Below are 18050 nucleotides of genomic sequence, written 5' to 3' on the forward strand. Positions count from 1 at the left end.
GTAAACCTATAATACACATATGCATATTATATATGCACATAAATCTATTTTCCTATCCATATATATATATATATATATATATTTACATATGTACTTAGACCTCTGTAAATGCCCTTTGCAGGTGGCCTCTTTTTAAGGCACCTCATGGAGACTCTGTTGCTTTTCCCAAAGGTGTGAGGGTTAGATGCTATGTCCAGTTGATGGTACCTGTGTGGAGGTAGAGGTGAGTCCTACCTGCCAATCAAGTCACCGCCTGATGATGCACCCTTGGAGGTGTGGCTTCTGTGTAAGCCCAGCGCTGAGAACTTCTCTCTCAGCTGACCCTCCCTGTACTCCTGCCTGCCTGGACTGCTCATCTGGCTCAGGCTTGGCTGCCCCGGCAACCTGCTGACGCCAGAGCTGTGCCGCCCTGCCATATGCCTGTGGACTACGGGTCCACTGGACTCTGCATCCACCAGCCTGCCGTCTCTGCCTTCCCGCTCGGCCTGCCTGCTTCATCCGCCAGCAGGCATGTGAGTCTGAAGAGGGCTCCTCCAGTTGGCACTGGTCTCACTCAGGGACTTGAGTTGTACTGGGCGGGGTCTCATTCTTGATATGGAAATTCTTTCTTGATAGAAAGTTATTTCTGACACAGGTAGGAGTGTCAATGGCTTTGTCTCCAGAAAACTCAAGCCGCACACACAAGCTCTGTCGCAACCCTGCATCAAACAAGTCTATTGGTGACAATGTTTTTCCCACAGCGGACAGGTCCTCACTTTGTGTCTCTGTGCCACGTCTGGTACAGTAATGAAATGTGCAAAGGCCTAGAAAGTTAAGTGGGAAGAGCATGCTCAGTGTTTCTCTAGGTGCAAGTACAGAAGGAAAACAATTCAAGCCTCGAGTTACCCTAGTGAAGGATTCTACGGGGAAGAAAGAGGAAGACCCTCTACAGGATGGATGGACACCGTGGTGGCAACCATGGGCTCAAACCTAAGAACAATCATGGAGGTGGCGCGGGCCTGGGTGGTGTCCCTTCTGTTGTGCATACGGTCCATCTGAGCCCACGCGACGGCACCAAACAACGGCCTGGGCAAGGTATTAGACAACACAGGAAGCATCACAAGATGATGGGAGGAAGACCCAATGTCAGTGCACCAAAAAGAACTGAAATTCAGCCATTTCACCAGGTGGCACGTGATCAAGAACTGGTGGAGTTGAAGGAAGAAGTCCAAGTTGCACTGAAGGTACTTGAGAACACAAGGCTCCGGGAATGGTGGAATACCTAATGAAGTGCAACAAACAGATACCGTGCTAGAAGCAATCACTTGCCTATGCCAAGGAACTGGAGGGCCATTCAGCTGGAAGAGACCCATGTTTGTGCCCAGGCCAAAGAAAACGATGATCCAACAGAATGCAGAAATTACCAAGCAACATCATCAATCTCACACACAAGTAAAATGTTACTAGAGATACTTCGAAAATCAGGTACAACAGTGTATCAACAGGAAACTGCTTAAAATTCAAGGTGGATTCAGAAGAGGAGGTGAGAGGAGGGCTTTCACTGTTGATGTTACCTGGGTCTTGGCTGAGAGCAAAGAATACTAGAAAAATGTTTACTGACGTTGCATTGATGACGCAAAGCCATTCCACTGTGCAGACGGAAACAAACTATGGATGACATTGCAAAGAACGGGAATTCCAGGACACCCCGTTGTGCTCATGCGGAGCCTGTGCACAGACAATCTTGGTAGCAAAGTTTCAGATCAGCGAAAGCGTGTGTCTGGGCTGTCACGTTTTGTCATGCTTATTCAATCTAGATGCTGAGCCAACAATCCAGGAAGCTGGGTTACATGAAGACCAAGGCACCAGGGTGGGAGGAAGGCTCCTAAGACACAGGGGACACACCTTTGTTTGATGAAATCAAAGGGGACTCGAATGCCTTACTGATGAAGATCAAAGACCACGGCTTTTTGTGCAGGGAAAACCAGGATCCGCACAATGGGACCCAGGAACAGCGTCATGATAAATGGAGAAAAAGACCCACGTTGTGAAGGTTCTCGTGTGACGAGGGTCCGCAGTGAACACCCTCAGAAGAGCATTCCAGAACTCCAAGGACACAATAACACAATCACCACCACAAGGGACTCGCTCAAGCCTCCCAACAGCTCAAGCCTCCCAACAGCCGTGGAGAAGGAGCAGGAACGGGCAGCATTTCATTCCCGTGAGTCAGAGCTACTGAGAGGCGACGAACAGAAACAGCTGATGCAGCCGAGAAGGGGAGAAGGAGATGTGGAGACTCGGGAGGCCATCTTCTGAGATCACCTTCCGATGTGTATTGCTGATGGACACCGCTTCACTGCTTGTCTCCTTCTCTGCATGAGTATAGCCCAACTTACTCCCAGAGTAAATTAGATGCGTTCTCAGTCTTTTACGATGACAAACCATGCTGCCATGAGCATTCTGGCAGGAGTCTCTGTGCACACACGTTCCTTTAGGGCACACACACCTGGTGGTGGAATTGCTGTACGGTGGCGTAGACATCGTCTACGTCATACCCAATCATCTTCCAAAGTGTCTGAACCAATTTGCCGCGCTCCGTCACATCCTTGCCAACACTTGGCCCTGTCAAACCTTTTCCCCACTCCCAAATCTAGTCGATATAATGTCAACATTATAGTTTTAATTAGCAGGTCTCTAAGGTTGAACGTAAAGAACCTGCCATGAGTCAACTAAGCCTCATAGTGACCCTAGAGGACACATTCGAGTTTCTGTGACTAAATTTTTACCCACAGAGTGGCAGGTAGGTTTGAACTGCCAACTTTGTGGTGAGGCGCCCAATACTTAACCCACTGAGCCACCAGGGCTTTTTAAGATTGAGCAAAGTGCCCAGTCAGACTGTCTCTTGCCCATTTCCCTCCTTGATTGTTGATTTCTCAGCGCTCCTTACACATTCTGAATGCTAACCAGAGTGGAGTCTCACGATGAAGCCAAACCACATGGATTCACGTCCAGACCCGGCAGCTCCTCACCACAAATCACCGTGTTTCTCTGTGCCTTGGTTTCCCCACGTATAAGGGGGGAGGGTCACTATAGACCTCGCCTCTCAGGTGTCATGTGAGGATCACAGGACATGGCTTCTGTGAGGTGCCGGGACAGTACCCAGAGCCCAGTGAGTAGTCTGTCCCAGTAATCTGGTGATTACACGCGGAACAAGTAGATCCTCGCCCCCTCTGGTAGGTCTTCATTTTCACGGCTTCCTGTTAAGCAGATTTTGGTGACTGCCCATCAAGCTCGCTCTCCATGTGGTGGAAGCTGTTACATCAGGGGCATCAGTGGAGACCAGCATCAGCTGGCCTGGCTCCCATCGTCCTTGCCTGTATCTGCAGTTGCCGGGGATGACATGCACCTGGGCTGATAGCAGAGGACGCTCCCTGGCTCCTAATGTCAAAACTTGAGGTTAAATTGAGAACATTAACAGTAACTAGGGATTAAAAATTATAAAGAGGAGTTGAGTGTCTAGACTCCTTGGAGAAGTCACAGGAACCTCGCCCCTCTTCCCAGCGTGGTTCTACTCAGCTTTACCTGGACCGCATTCTCAGGTGGGGTCTTAGGACAGCGTTACCGGAGCTCTGTATTGAATCAGATCTCTCCCTAAAATCCTAAAGCCTGTATTTCTAGAAAGGAGCCCGAATTGACCCAAAGAGAGCCTATGGTCCGAGAGAAGGCGGGGGTGGGGTCGGGGTTGGGGTTGGGGGCGGGTTCTGAGGCTGTCGATCTTCACAGGAGCAGCGGACAGCCTCACCTTTCTCCCTCGGGACCGCTGGTGGGTTTGAACTGCTGACCGGACGTGTGAAGCCCACTACACCACGAGGCTTCCCGGTGAGAGCGGCCCAAAGGGCTCCGAAGCAGGGGTGCGGCCAGAGGCAGGGCGGGGGTGTGGAGCCGGGATGGCAGATCTGGGTCATGCCCTACCCCAGAGTTGGAGGCGGGGCCAGATCTACCAAAGCTGCACCCCACCCCAATCCCCCCACCTGAAAACAAGGCTGGGGACCCCATAAGGTGGTGGAGGTGCAGGCTGCATATCCGGGCTCGCAAAGCCGCCGTACCTGGCCGCCTCTATGCTACCAGCGCCAGGGAACGCAGGCGGGCGCTTCCGGAAAGGGCGGACCGATGGGCGGGGCCCCTTGCGTCACCAACGGACGTCTCGACGCCGGGCGGGGCGGGGCCCCAGCCGGCCAATCCGCGCTCCCCGGCAGCGGGTGAACGCTGACTCACAGCGCCCCCTGCGGGCTCCCACGGAGGACACGATGTGGAAGCGGCGTGCGCGGTTCTCGACGGGATCCGACAGCACGGACGTATCAAATCCCAAGGGATTAAAGGAAAAGCCAGCCCAGCGTTTCTCCCGCGGAGCTGCGGGCCGGCGTGCAGCCCAGCACCCAACACCAGTGCGGCGGTTAGCGCACGTGGGGGCAAATAAAGGGGAGAGGGCTGTGACCCCGAAGGGTGGAAACATGCGACAGGTCATGGCCGACGAAGCAGCAGGAGGCCGCGGGCCGTGCCCATCGACGGGCCGGCGGGCGGCGTCGCACACCGGGTGCCCTGCAGGGTGCCCAGCGCCCCAGCGGATCCACACCAACCTCCGGGCTTGCTCTCCGCCCCGCCGGACGAGGCGCTTCAACACGGGGATCCATGGAATTTTTTTAATGGAAATTCCCCACACATTTCTGGAGGTCCCGTTGTAAAGGTGAGGCCACGGGGGTCCCCGTGGTTTGCCCAAAGACCCAGTTGCAGAGGCGGGATTTGAACGCAGATCCTCTGGCTCCTTACCCTGGCACGCGCTCCTCGCCTCTCGCCGCGTGTGCACCCAGTGAGGTAACTCATGAGGCATTACCCCGCTTCCTGGACCTTCTCTCCTCTCCTCAGAAACAGAACCCTTAGCCATGGTTGGTTTGTGACACTAATACCAGAAAACAAGCAAGCAAAGACCCCTCACTGCCGTCAAGTTGACTCCACACCTAGCCACCCAATAGGACGGGGTAGAACTGCCCCTGTAGGTTTCCAAGACGCGTAACCCTTTAACGGGGAGAAAGCCTCGTTTATTAATAAATAATTTTTTAACGGGGGCTCTTACAATTCTTCTAACAATCAATGAATCAATTTTATCAAGCACATTTGTACATATGTTGCCATCACCATTTTCAAAACATTTTCTTTCTAATTGAGCCCTTGGTATCAGCACCGCTTTCCCCCCTCCTTCCCCCACCCTCGTGAACTTTTGATAAATTATAAATTATTATTTTCATCTTATACCATCCACTTTCTCACTTCACCCACCTTTTTGCTGTTCGTCCCCGTGTGCGTGTAATAAGTCCATCATTGCCATCAGTTCCAAAAGCCTCTTCCTTTCTATCCCAAAGTGTCTGGTGGTTTCGAACTGCTGACCTTGGGGTTAGCAGCCCAACATGAGACTCACGCCGCCGCCAGGGCTCCTTTTGTAGTCCTAAATCACAATTCTTGTATATCACCAAGGGTCATGCCACAGTAGTGACATAAACAACCAGCAAATACAAAGGACAATCCCATCATTAATCCTTAAATGACAGTCCTGTCATGCCCACAGCCCAGCATTGCTTTGTGTGCAAGTTTTGCTAAGCCAACAGGAGGATCCGAGGGAGTAGAATTCATCACCTGATGTACAAATCAGGGAAGAGGACGACAGGATCTGGAGTAGACCCACTTAAGAGCTACTTCAAAACTGTTCATTTTTCACGTTAACTTTGCCCTTCCATGAGATACATGAATGTATTCAGTTCACAGAACCAAACACAGCTCAAAGAATATGGGAGCCAGAGACAAATGCATATGAAATATATTCATCTAGGGAACTCCGCCATGAAAATTATCAGGGATGGGCACAAACGCTTTCTGGAATGTACAAAACCTACACCCAAACTCACTGGCCTCAGTGTTAACTCAGGACCGTCCCTGCGAGGTGTGGAGGCTGTAACTTTACCAACGTAGAAAGCCTCTGTCTCTCTCCTTCTTTTGTTTTTAACTCTCAGGGGGATTATCATTTCCCTTCTATATTGTTTGTCAATCAGAGCCCCAAGCAAGCCCCCGCACAGCGTTTGTGATACAGGACAGCGGGGAAGGGCCCGTGGAAGTGGCTGCCTCTTCTCAGGCAAACAGCGCTCATGCATTCAGTATAATCACAATGTAGCATCCCCAATGCTTGACGCAGGCAGGAAACAGCCCTAGGTGCTTTGGAGTCTGCTGATGTACTGGTTACGTGCCGGGCTGCTCATCCCAAGGCCAGCAGTTCAAAACCACCAGTCGCGCCAGCACAGGCGGGGGGAGACAAGGCTGTCTACCCCTGGCAAGAGTTAGGATCTCAGAAACCCACGGGGTAGTTCTACCCTCAGGGTCACTGTGAGTCGGTATCAACTGGATGGCAGCGAAGGTTTTGTTTTGTATGTATGTTTGGTTCCTTTCTCTATTCCAGGCGACAACTGGGTCACTGCCTCTAAGCCCCTCAAAAAGCTCCAAACTCACCTGTGATGACTGCCAGCGCCCCCGTAAGACAGGGTGCCAGTGCCACTCTATGGGAGTAGAAAGCCCCATCTCTGTCCCGTGGAGCAGTTGGTGGATCTGCCTGTCATGGTCTTGTCCATAAAGGGACCTCTCGCTGCCAAAAATAAACAAGCGACAGTGCGTGGAAGACGCTCCATCTGGGTGATGATTTCTCAAAGCAGCGCAGAGCTCAGGGTGCAGCGAGATCGTGGACACGGCCTTGCTCTGCAGGGTTCTGTGAACCTCCCTGCACTTGGGAGCTGAGGGGTCATGATGGGCAGCCCAATCCTTGGGCCAAATACCCGAGCAGGGGCCTTATCATAACATCACAGAGAAGAGCCTTAGCATAGTCCTCTGCTCTCAAAACGCACACTGAATTTTGGAAAATGTTCCGGATACGTCTGAAGGTTCTGTAAGAAGCAAACACCAGTACAACAATGGCCAGGAGGTACACCAGGGAAATGCAAGTGGAAATGACACTAACCTACCGCTTCACACCTTCCAGGATGGTCAAGGAGCCTTGGTGCCATAGTGGGCTATGGGGAAGGTTGCTAACCACAAGGTTGGCAGTTCAAAACCACTAGGCTCTTAGAGAATAAGATGAGGCTGTCTACCCCTGGACAGTTAGTCTTAGAAACACACATTCATGGGTATTTGGGCTGTTTCTACTTTTGAGTTATTTTATTAAGAATAAGCTATGTACTCTAAACATGGATTTGTATATTTCATTTCCCTGGCTACATACCTAGAATTTAATGAAATATTATATCTTTCATATTTTGAGACTTGTCAACTCTTATTCCAAAGGACTTTTACCGTTTTTACCATAGGTGAGGGTTTTAATGTCAACATATCCTCACCAGCACTTAGTAATCTCTGAGTGTTCCCCCTTGACGGCCTTCAGGACACTCAAACTCCCTGCCACCAAGTCCTTTCCGGCTCACAGTGACCCAAAGGACAGAGAACTGCCCTGTGGGCGTCCAAGTCTCCTTCGCTGCCCAGGAACGGAGCCTCATCTCTGCTTCACCAAACTGAGCTTTCAGAACGATCAGCAGGTAAATAATAGAGAGATGTTGTTAAAAGTACCACAGACGTGTCTTGACTTTTTGTCCCTGAAGTCACTATGGAATCAAAACAGCACAGCTTTGCATAAAACAGAACAAGAAATGGATAAGGCGGGAGTATCCTGGGATTTGTTCATGGAATTCAGCTTGAGAGACGGCACTGCTTCTGAGCTTGCTTTGTATTGACTGGTAATACTGGTCGCTGTGACGCACTGTAGTCTTGCCAGGTGAACGGTGGAGAAAGCACAGACAAGGCTTTTGGGTAATGGGCATTTGTAAGGCCGGCTTCAGAGCACGTGGGCACGAGAACCCTTGGCAGGTGACTTGTTTTAAACGAAGGTACTAAAGTACTGTTGACCAGGGTCCCAGCAGAACGGCCTTTCCCATATTATTGACTATTTATGTCTAATGGGGTGTGTGACAGTTCCATAATGAGCTGTCAACTTGAGGAGGGAGTGGCGTCTAGCCTGTCAATCAGGTCTCAGCTGGATGATGTCATTTGGAGGCGTGACGGACATAAAAAGCTCACTGGAGGCCAGACACCCTCTCTCTGCTTCACATTCCTGCTGACAAGCCACGTGGAGACACATGGATGCAGCCAGAGCCCTGGGGCTGGAGGAGCCACGTGGAGACCCACGTCAGCACTGAGATGCTTCCACCGCCACTGGATCCACAAGACTTTCTACCCACTGGCCTGTGATCTCCCTGCATGGCATCATTGCACGGCTGCGTGAGTCTGAAGAGGAATACACAGACTGGTATCGAACACATGGGCTGATACTGGGCTTATGGATTTGATCTGGGCTGGGATGTTTTTTCAATATACAATTACTTTTTTATACAAAGATCTTTCTTATACACATCTGAGTGTCGCTGGATTTGTTTTCCTAGTCAACCTGGACTAACACAACAGGAATGAATTTGGAGGCACTTTTTAAAGTTCCCAGGTACTGTTCGATTATGTCATGTTAACAGTGTTATCAAGATAACAGTGTTTCAAAATGTAAAAATGCCTTTTGTGGTACAAGTTTTATTTAACTATTATCACCGTATCTTTTATATATAGTGTTTTTCTTGGTAATATACTAAGTGGAAAAAATTATAAAAGAAGCCAGCAAGCCTCAGCTTTCTCCCTCAGAGAGCCTAGTGTGTTTGAACTGCTGACGTTGTGGTTAATAACCCGATGCATTTTGCTAAGGCAAGGGTTTTTCCCTAACCCACTGAGCTTCATGCTGCCTGAACCACCACCATCAGGGCCATGCCTTCTTCCTTCAGCACTTTTGTTTTCCTTCCTTTCTGACAATGAGATCAGTTTATGGCAGTGGTTCTCAACCTGTGGGTTGTGACCCTTTGGGGAGGGGGGTCAAAGGACCCTTTCACAGGGGTTGTCCGATTCAAAACAGTAGCAAAATGACAGTTCTGAAGTAGCAACGAAAATAATGTTATGCTTGGAGGTCACCCCAACATGAGGCACTGTATTAAAGGGTCGCAGCATTAGAGAGGTTGAGAACCACTGCTCTATGGACAAGATTGAGGCAGACTGAGTGGGGGTAGGGCTTGGGGGGCGTGCACAGGGCCGGTAGTGATGAGCTTACCAGGAATAGACCAATAGGAAGAAGGCAACACTGAATGCGGAGACCTCGGCCCAGCCTCAACAGCTGCCTGGGCATCAGATGCTCCCCACACGCCCTGCGATCATCCTTCAGCAGGCTGGGTTCTTAGGGAGGTGACGTTTCAGGGCCGAGGGACAGGGCTCTTGGAGAAGCCTGTGGAAGGGGCCTGCCTTAGTGGCAGTTACTAGTCAGGTACCAGAGGTCTGGGGGTGAGCCCAGCATCCAGGACTGATCCCCGCACCCCGACACCAACATGGTGCAATAAAGGAAATGTCAAGTAGTACAATGGCAGTGTCAGACCGGAGCGCTGGAGGCTGGTGGGTGGGTGGGGCTTAGCGAGATGTCTCCAACCAGCCACTTTGTGCCCCAGTTATATCATGTTGGGTGCGTGTGCACTGAGGGAGGCCTGGGCCCAATGTCCAAATGGGCACCCCTGCTGGGGCACAACCCCTCAGACCAGGGTTCTGTGGGGTGACCACATAAGCCAGTGCCTTGAGTGGCTGGTCTGGGATGTCTTGGGGGTAGAAGGTGACCTCCCTGGGATCACAGCTGCCAAGAATGCCTCCCGGACATTCAGGTACTTCAGGGCCTCCCTCACCTGGTCACCTTGAACCTGGGATGCCATGCCCCAAATACAGTCTCTCCATCTTCAAGGAGGGTCCCCCACAGGGCAGGGCATTGATCACTGCCCCATGGGAGGTGTCTCCCTGCAGGAAGTGGTAGCTGCAGCCATGCATGAAGTCCACACGCCGTTGCTCTGGGTGAAGTCAGGCCTCCACGTGAGGGAGCCGCAGCTGAAAAGTCCCAGTGCTGGGGAGTCGCCGTCATCCTGGAGGCGCTGCGCAGAGAGTCGAGGGGATGGTGAGGGCAGCGGCATGAACTGGTCCCTGGTGCCAGAGCACAGTCGATGGGCCCAGGCAGCCTCCGAGGCTGATTCTGGTGAGGACATGAACAGACGGACGGATGCGCACACCTGGGCTGACTCCAACTTTCGTTTCTCCTGAATTCTTCCCGTGCCCAGTCCCCCAGGTATTTGCCACTGGAATCAGTTGGGACCTGCCAGGTGGCTTGCAGAATCCTCCCGTACAGAGCGAGAAGCTGTTGCCTTTCGATGAGCGGCCTCAGTAGGAAGGAGCACTGGCCAGGGCGCCCCAAGCCTCATCCTGCCTCCATGAAGCAGCTGGCACATTCAAACTGCTGACCAGGTGACCCAACTCGTAACAACTGTGACGCCAGGGCTCCCCTTCAGCACCGTGTGCACAGCTAACCCAGAGCCTGTCCGACCTCGTCTTCCCAGCTGGGAGCGAGGCACATCAGCAAAACCAATGCCTTTCGCCAACTCCCTCTCAATCGGTGTATTGGACAGGGTTCTCTAGAGAGACAAACCAGATTGCTAGTAATTATATATAAATATATTTATAAAGATAGGTATATAATTCAAGAAATAAACCATTAAATAATATACAGATAGATAATACAAGAAATTAACAGTTAACTTATAAAACAGTGAGACACTAGCAGTCCTTTAAGGCTTGAGAGCTGCCAGTTGCCAGTCCCCTTTGTAGAGAGCTGGGGCTATATATACCCAGGCAGCAAACAGCAAGGCAGGTCCCCAACTGTCATCAACTGTCAGTCCCCAGCTCTAGAGATGAACATTCCAATCGTGTGGGCTTGAAGGGACCTCACCTTACAGCGACACAGTCCACAGACTAGGCATCCCACAGGTAGTGTACCCCTTTAAACTGAGGCACAGAACAAGCAAGGCGAGGCTCACCGAGCCATTTATCCCTCTGCCCTTCAGTTAATCCTACTTCTGTTTATCGGCCAGGCTGGCACAATAAACTATAGCAATCAGTGATAGTGAAAGCAATCAGGTGACAAGTCATTCTGTGTTTTTGGAAATCTCCTCACCGGAAGCCAGAGACACAGACGGTCAGGGATGATTCTAGCTTGGTGGGAGGGCTGGTGTCCCGTTCGGCTAACGGTATCCAATCTTTGGCTTCTTCCAGATCATTCTCTGCTGCTTCGGGCTGCCTTCTCAGCCTTGGCATGTCTATGAGAACCTCATCCATCATAGACCGCGGTCAGGTTTGAGATGGGATGTTTACATAGCCTCAAACATGGTGCTGCTTCCTGGGTGGTCCTTGGACTTGCAGGCTGAAAGCATTCGAGTATCACCCAGCATGGCTTGCCTGTTCCTCATCCCCTGTGTGTCAGTCTGGGTACTTTAGAGAAACAAATCCACAGAAATTCATGTATAAGAGAGAGTTTTATATAAAAGTTAAATGCACATCAAGAAAACATCCCAATCCAGTGCTGCACAAGCCTAACATTAGCCCATATGTCCGACACCAATCCACAAAGTCCTCCTTCATCTCATAAAACAGACGCAATGATGCTGACTACAGGTGGAAAGCTGAGTCAGTGAGTGTGTAAACATCTCAGCACTGGCAGGGGTCTCCACACGGCTGCTCCAGCACCCAGGGCTGCATCGGGGTAGGTCCATGTGGCTTCTGTTTGGGGATGTCTTACAGGAAGTCAGCCTTGCCAGCTGAAGCAGGGAACTGGCTAAGGCAGCCGCACCCTGGTCTGACCATCAGAAAGCAAGAGACCCGAGAACTAGAAAGGTGAGGTTCACTGAGCCATTTCTCTTTTCACCCTTCAATGAACTCCATGTGTTTGTGTTTATCAGCCAGGTTGGCACAATCAACTACCTACCTCACCCTGCATCCTCTTCTTTAGCCTAGCGCTACAACAATTTCACATTGGTCCTTAAAAATGCCTGCTGGGGGGGCTGGGGGAGGGAACAAAGAGGAGCTGATATTGAGGCCTCCAAAAAAATAAATGTTTAGAAAATGATGATGGCAACCTCTGTACAAATATGCTGGATACAACTGATGTGTGGATTGTGATAAGAGCTGAAGAACCCCCAATAAAATGATCTTAAAAAAAAAAAAAAGCCTGCCCATCCAATGGACCTGTGAGTACCTAGATGGTGCCAACTACCAACTGCCTGGAAGGGGTCCCATGAGAAGGTCCTGACTAGAGTGGGAGGGAATGTGGAATAAAGCTCAGAGTCATAGAAAAAGCTCGAGCTTACTAGTAGGATAGAGACTGGTGGGCGCCTCTCAGAACTACAGACTTTTCCCACCTTTCAGACCTGAACCTGGACCCACCCCGTCTCAGTGTCCAGTGGAACGACAGGCAGGTTTCAAAAAGAGAACCGTAACGCGAGAGACAGATGTATACGCTCCGCAACACCGTCGGTCACTACTGAGATCTAAAGGATCAGGGAAGAGGAGGGATGGGAACGGGACCACCAGGAGGACGTGGGATCGGTGAGGTCACTTTGTGAGGACTGCAGCCAATGACATAAAGCAAACTGTGTCTGTGTTAGACAGGGTTCTCTAGAGAGACAAACCAGATTGCTAGTAATTATATATAAATATATTTGTAAAGATAGATATATAATTCAAGAAATGAACTGTTAAACTATATACAGATAGATAATACAAGAAATTAACAGTTAAATTATAAAGCAGTGAGACACTAGCAGTCCTTTAAGGCTTGAGGGCCGCCAGTTGCCAGACCCCCTCTGTAGAGAGAGCTAGGCTATATGTATCCAGGCAGCAAACAGCAAGGCAGGTCCCCAACTGTCATCAACTGTCGGTCCCCAGCTCCAGAGATGAACATTCCAATCATGTGGGCTTAAAGGGACCTCAACTTACAGCAACACAGTCCACAGGCTAGGCATCCCACAGGTAGTGTACCCCTTTAAACTGAGGCACAGAACAAGCAAGGTGAGGCTCCCGGAGCCATTTATCCCTCTGCCTTTCAGTTAATCCTACTTGTGTTTATCAGCCAGGCTGGCACAATAAACTATCGCAGTGTCTGAATCTGAGTGGGAAACTGATCAGCACTGTAAACCTCTACCCGATTCATAAGAAAAAGGTGATTTTCAAAAGAACTGAAAAATAATTAGAGCCTGTTTGTGTTAGGCTGGGTTATCTAGAGAAACAAAACCAGTAACACTCATATATGCTGTGTTCGTCTGGGTTGACTAGAGAGACAAATTCAGGGACACTGGTGTAAGAGAGAGCTTTATATCAAAGAGCCTCGTGTATAAGGCGAGTTTTCCAGCACATTTTTAATGTAGCTTTTGTGGTAAAATTAGTTGCCTCAGCTGATATTCGGGTCGGTTTATACTTGAGTATATACTGTATATTGAGAAAACATCCCAGGCCAGTCCAGAGGTCCAATATTAGCCCCTATGTCCAATACTAGTCCATAAATTGGTCTTTAGACTCACGCAGCACATGCAATGATGCTGAATGCAGGAAAATCACAGGCCGGTGGATGGAAAGTCCTGTGGGTCCAGTGGTGGTGGACGCATCTCTAGGGCTCTGGCTGCCATCAGCGTGGCTCCATGTGGCTGTCAACAGGATTGTTGAAGTAGAGAGACAGGGTGTGTCCCATCTCCAGAGGAAGTCCCAGAATCCTCATGAGAAGATCATGCCCCCAAGGAGGGATCACCAGACTGTGACTTGATTTGACAGGCTACACTCCACCCCTTCATTTTTATTTATCAAGTTGACATGGAATTATGTAACTACCACAGACCACCCCTTGTTAACTTGACCCCTTTACACAACTCTTCAGCCATCTATAGTTCTTAAAACAAGGATAATAGTAAAATCATATGGGTACCTAACAGTGTAACACTAAAATGCATACAATTCAATGTGCCGTACTGAATTAAACATCATATTCTTTTTTTTTTTCCCCAAAGCATGTGTTTCAAATTTATGTTGGACTTCGGCTTTCAAAGTAACTTCTTTATAATGAAGCCACCAACAGCAGAAGACCCATGTTAGTTGATTCCTTCTGGGGAGAAATCGGCATGATGCCTGCATCCGAAGGGCTTCTCTGGGTTCAATGTCAGAGGTGGAGCAAAATAAGGGAAAGCAGCCTTTTCCACTTCCAATCCCGGAGGGAACCTGTAGAGCCGAGATCCCATGCTTGATGAAGAGGGACTGTGGCTGGATAAAGGAAACAGGACTACCTGCTCCAGGACATAACATCGAAATGCTTGCCATGTCCTGAGTTCAGAATTTTTGTTTTCTTTCTGAGATGATGAAAATCTAATAGCACCTGAAGGAACGTGTTCTTATGATGAGGAGGCCCCATGCTCCGTCAGACACTAAATTCAACAGGCCCCCGCCGGCTGGCCCTCCAGCCCCAAGGCCGGCTCACCAAGGCACACCTCACTCTGCCACCTTCACTCCTCCCTAAACATAATAATCTATAAGTGAACAAAACAATATTCTATACCTAACAATTGCAGTTAAGTGAACACCTACACCTTAATCCTATACCCCTATGAATCTATTCCCCCACCAATGAAGGTTTGTAAGCCAGGCACTTCATGCCTTTATCTCCCCCCTGCCCCCCGCCCCCATTTTGGGTATCCAGTTTCTATACTGCCCACTTACATCGACCTAGTGTTCTGAGCAGACAAGAATGTTCTTTAATGTGATGAATCTTTATTCCAGTGTGGGGGAGACAGCCTGGCTCTGATGTAATTAAGCAGTTGGTGAGTAGCATGGAAGGGTTGGACCCGCGAGCTTGGGGACAAAGCATGTCACATAGGTTAAGTTCCAGTCTGACTGTGTTGTTTGTCATCATAATTGGGATGCTCGCAGTCTCCTGTCGGTTCTATAGGAAGCTGAGAGATATGAAGAGAGACCATGTTGCCTCCGTTGCACTATTGAATCTTAAACGTAATGCAGAGAGGGGAGATGTGGGATACTAGCACTGTAGGGAAATAGACTGGGACTTATACCCTGACTTGAACGGAGGGAATCTGGGAGACTAGAATTCCACGGCTGGAAGACCACCACTCTGGTAGTTGGGGACATAGTCCAGGTACATGTTCCTGCGGTTGCCTGTTTTCCACAGTTTCTGCCTTAAACATGTGCTGCAGAGTGAGCACGTGGTTAATTCATTCTCCCTATGGAAGCAGACATTCCTATTTGGCTCTATTTTCTTCCTGCCGCGGCATCCAGCCCCTCTCATACCTTCTTCCAATAGCGGATGGACATAAGGGGACTTTATCCCCCAGTGCCTGGATACTAAATGTTTCTATTAAGCCTGAATTTTTGGCTATATTAACTGGATAATGAAGTTTTGCCTTGCCAGCTTTTAATGTATAGAAAATAACCATGGAGCCACGGTGGCTCTTTTGAATTTTATGTATAAAACAAAAGGGGGAATTGTGGGATACAGAAGGATTTCTCCCAAGCTGTCTCCCCAAAATATATGCCAAACAGCTGCTTGGGAATGACTATACACTTGGAGGTCATCAGAAGTAGGTCAGGGGTCATTCTCCCTGAGAGCTATCAACCTTCTAGAGCAAGCAGTCACCACTGTTTATCCCACAACAAATAGGGCCCACTCCCTTCTGATAAGGATAGTAGTTGTCTGGTTCCTTGTAGGAGACCCCAGAGAGGTCACACCCGCCCAAGGATGACTAAGGCTAAGCTGCCATCTTGAATCTAGGATCTGTCCATCTTATCACATGTATACCCCAATCCCTCCTCTTCCTAGTGCATGTATGTCCCTAGACCACCCCCTCTCATTACTGAATTACCTATAGCACAGCCCCTTCCTGTGAGGTATGTCCTCACCTGTAATTAGGGGGCTTGCATGTCCCCAGAGAATATAAAAAGCCTGGGCTAGCATTAGATAGCTCCCTCTCTCCCTCCACGTGGACCATCGAGCGGGGCTGAGGTGAGCATGCTACCATGAATTGTGTCTGACTCCATTTATTTCAATACTTCTATCTCTCATGCTCTCTATAACTTTACTGTAATCTTTACTTATTATCGCTGTACAATTGCGTCTACCGGACCCATAATGATGTGTTAGGGGCTGGCTTCCCCTGATACCAGTGGAACCTTCCTTAAGCAAAGTCACATCCAGACAGACCGTCCATAAAGCCAGCAGCAACATGCAGCAGTTCACAGGCTCAAAAATCTTCTCTTCATCTCGTTGGGTTCTGGTCAACTCAGTGTGGGCTGCCTCACTGAGCCTCACCAGGCTGTCCATCAGCCACCCTACCTTTAGACCATGTGCCCCATCACAAGTTCTCAACAACCCTAGCCCCTTGTTTGAACTTCAGACCAGCCAAATGCTCTCGTCTTCTCCTCTAGTCCCTGGGAACCAGGTCTGCGGGTGTCAGTGATCAGACTCAACCCGATTCTTTACTGCTGCGTTTCTCTCACTTCCACTCAACAAGTGGATCCAGGTGGTCACCTAGCAAGCATTTCAGCCTGCTCACAGGCTCCCCTAAGTTCAGTCCTAGAGAGGAGCGTTCCTTCATGACTCCAGAGTTTTCCAGCTTCAGGCACAAACCACTAGTTCAAAATTCAAAAAGCCAAAGGGTTTCTTTTTCCTTCCTCAGTCTTTCAGCATCCCTCTAGGCAAGTCTCTTCCAAAATGCAAATGGGTGGAGCACTCCAAAGCCCTGGGTGGGGCTTATCTTTTCAGAGCCTTCTTTCCCGGCCTGTCCTAATCCATTTAAAGACTCAAATTAATGACTGAAAGCAAATAGGCTTACAAACTCATTATTTTTGCTTCCCAATCATCATTTCAATCAAGCATTTTATCAATAACAACAGGCAGAAGAAAACAGCATAAACCCGGTGGAGCCAGATCTGAAACTCAACCTTACAACAGTCAAGTTCTATCCTTATCTAAACTTGTCTTAACCCTTATCTAAACTACCCCATTGATAGGAAATAGGGACTGAGGCTCTGATGGCATCAAGCCAGGGCCAGGCTTTCCGTCTAAGCAGCATAATCTCTGAGAAATCCAAGGGGGGACTTTGTTCCCTGAGCTCAAAACATGCATGAATCACATTCATTTTCAACATTTCTCACAGGAATAACCAGACTGCAACCCAAGAAAAGAATCAGAATTTTAACTTCCCATGTCCTTCCCAGAAAACCCAGTATACTGCATGGCCATATCTGACCTCTAGCTAGCCAAAGGAGAAAAATCACCATGAGGCAGAGGTCAAAAAAGCATCCACTCTCCATCTTTATGTGTTTATCTATCTAGTACCCCACTCCTGGTACCATAACGTGTTAGTCAGGTAGACTGGAGAAACAAATTCATTGTCATTTAAAGATGTGTGAGAGAACATTATATCAAGAATTATGCATCAATGTCATCCTAGCCCAGATGAAATCTTAAGTTTGATATCAGCCCTTAAGTCTGATACTAGACCATAAATTCGTCTTTAGACTCACGCAGCACATGCAATGATGCTGAATGCAGGAAGATCACAGGCCGTTGGGTGGAAAGTCCTGTGGGTCCAGTGGTGGTGGAAGCATCTCCAGGGCTCTGGCTGTGATCAGGGTGGCTCCATGTGGCTTCTCAACAAATATGTTGAAGAAGAGAGAGAGAGAGAGAGAGAAAGAGAGAGAGAGAGAGAGAGAGAGAGAGAGAGAGAGACCCGCCTCCAGGGAGGAAGTCCAGAATTCTGAGGAAACGCCCACAAGGAGGGATCACGAGGCTGTGACCTGATTGACAGGCTAGACCTCACCCCTCCTATCTTATTTATCAAGTTGACATGGAATTGTGTAACTATCATGACATATAAGGAAGAGGGAGAGTCACTCAGGATGGTGCCATTGATGACGCCCTGAACTGCTCCAGTTAGGGGGGACATGGGGGTGCATTGGGTGCCCCAGGGGACCAGGTTCTTCCAGGGTAGGACACGCCTTTGTGGAGGGTCTGAGCACTCCAGGAGGCATACTGA

The sequence above is a fragment of the Tenrec ecaudatus genome, chromosome 18 (genome assembly GCF_050624435.1).
Source record: "Tenrec ecaudatus isolate mTenEca1 chromosome 18, mTenEca1.hap1, whole genome shotgun sequence".
In the NCBI taxonomy this organism is placed as follows: Eukaryota; Metazoa; Chordata; class Mammalia; order Afrosoricida; family Tenrecidae; genus Tenrec; species Tenrec ecaudatus.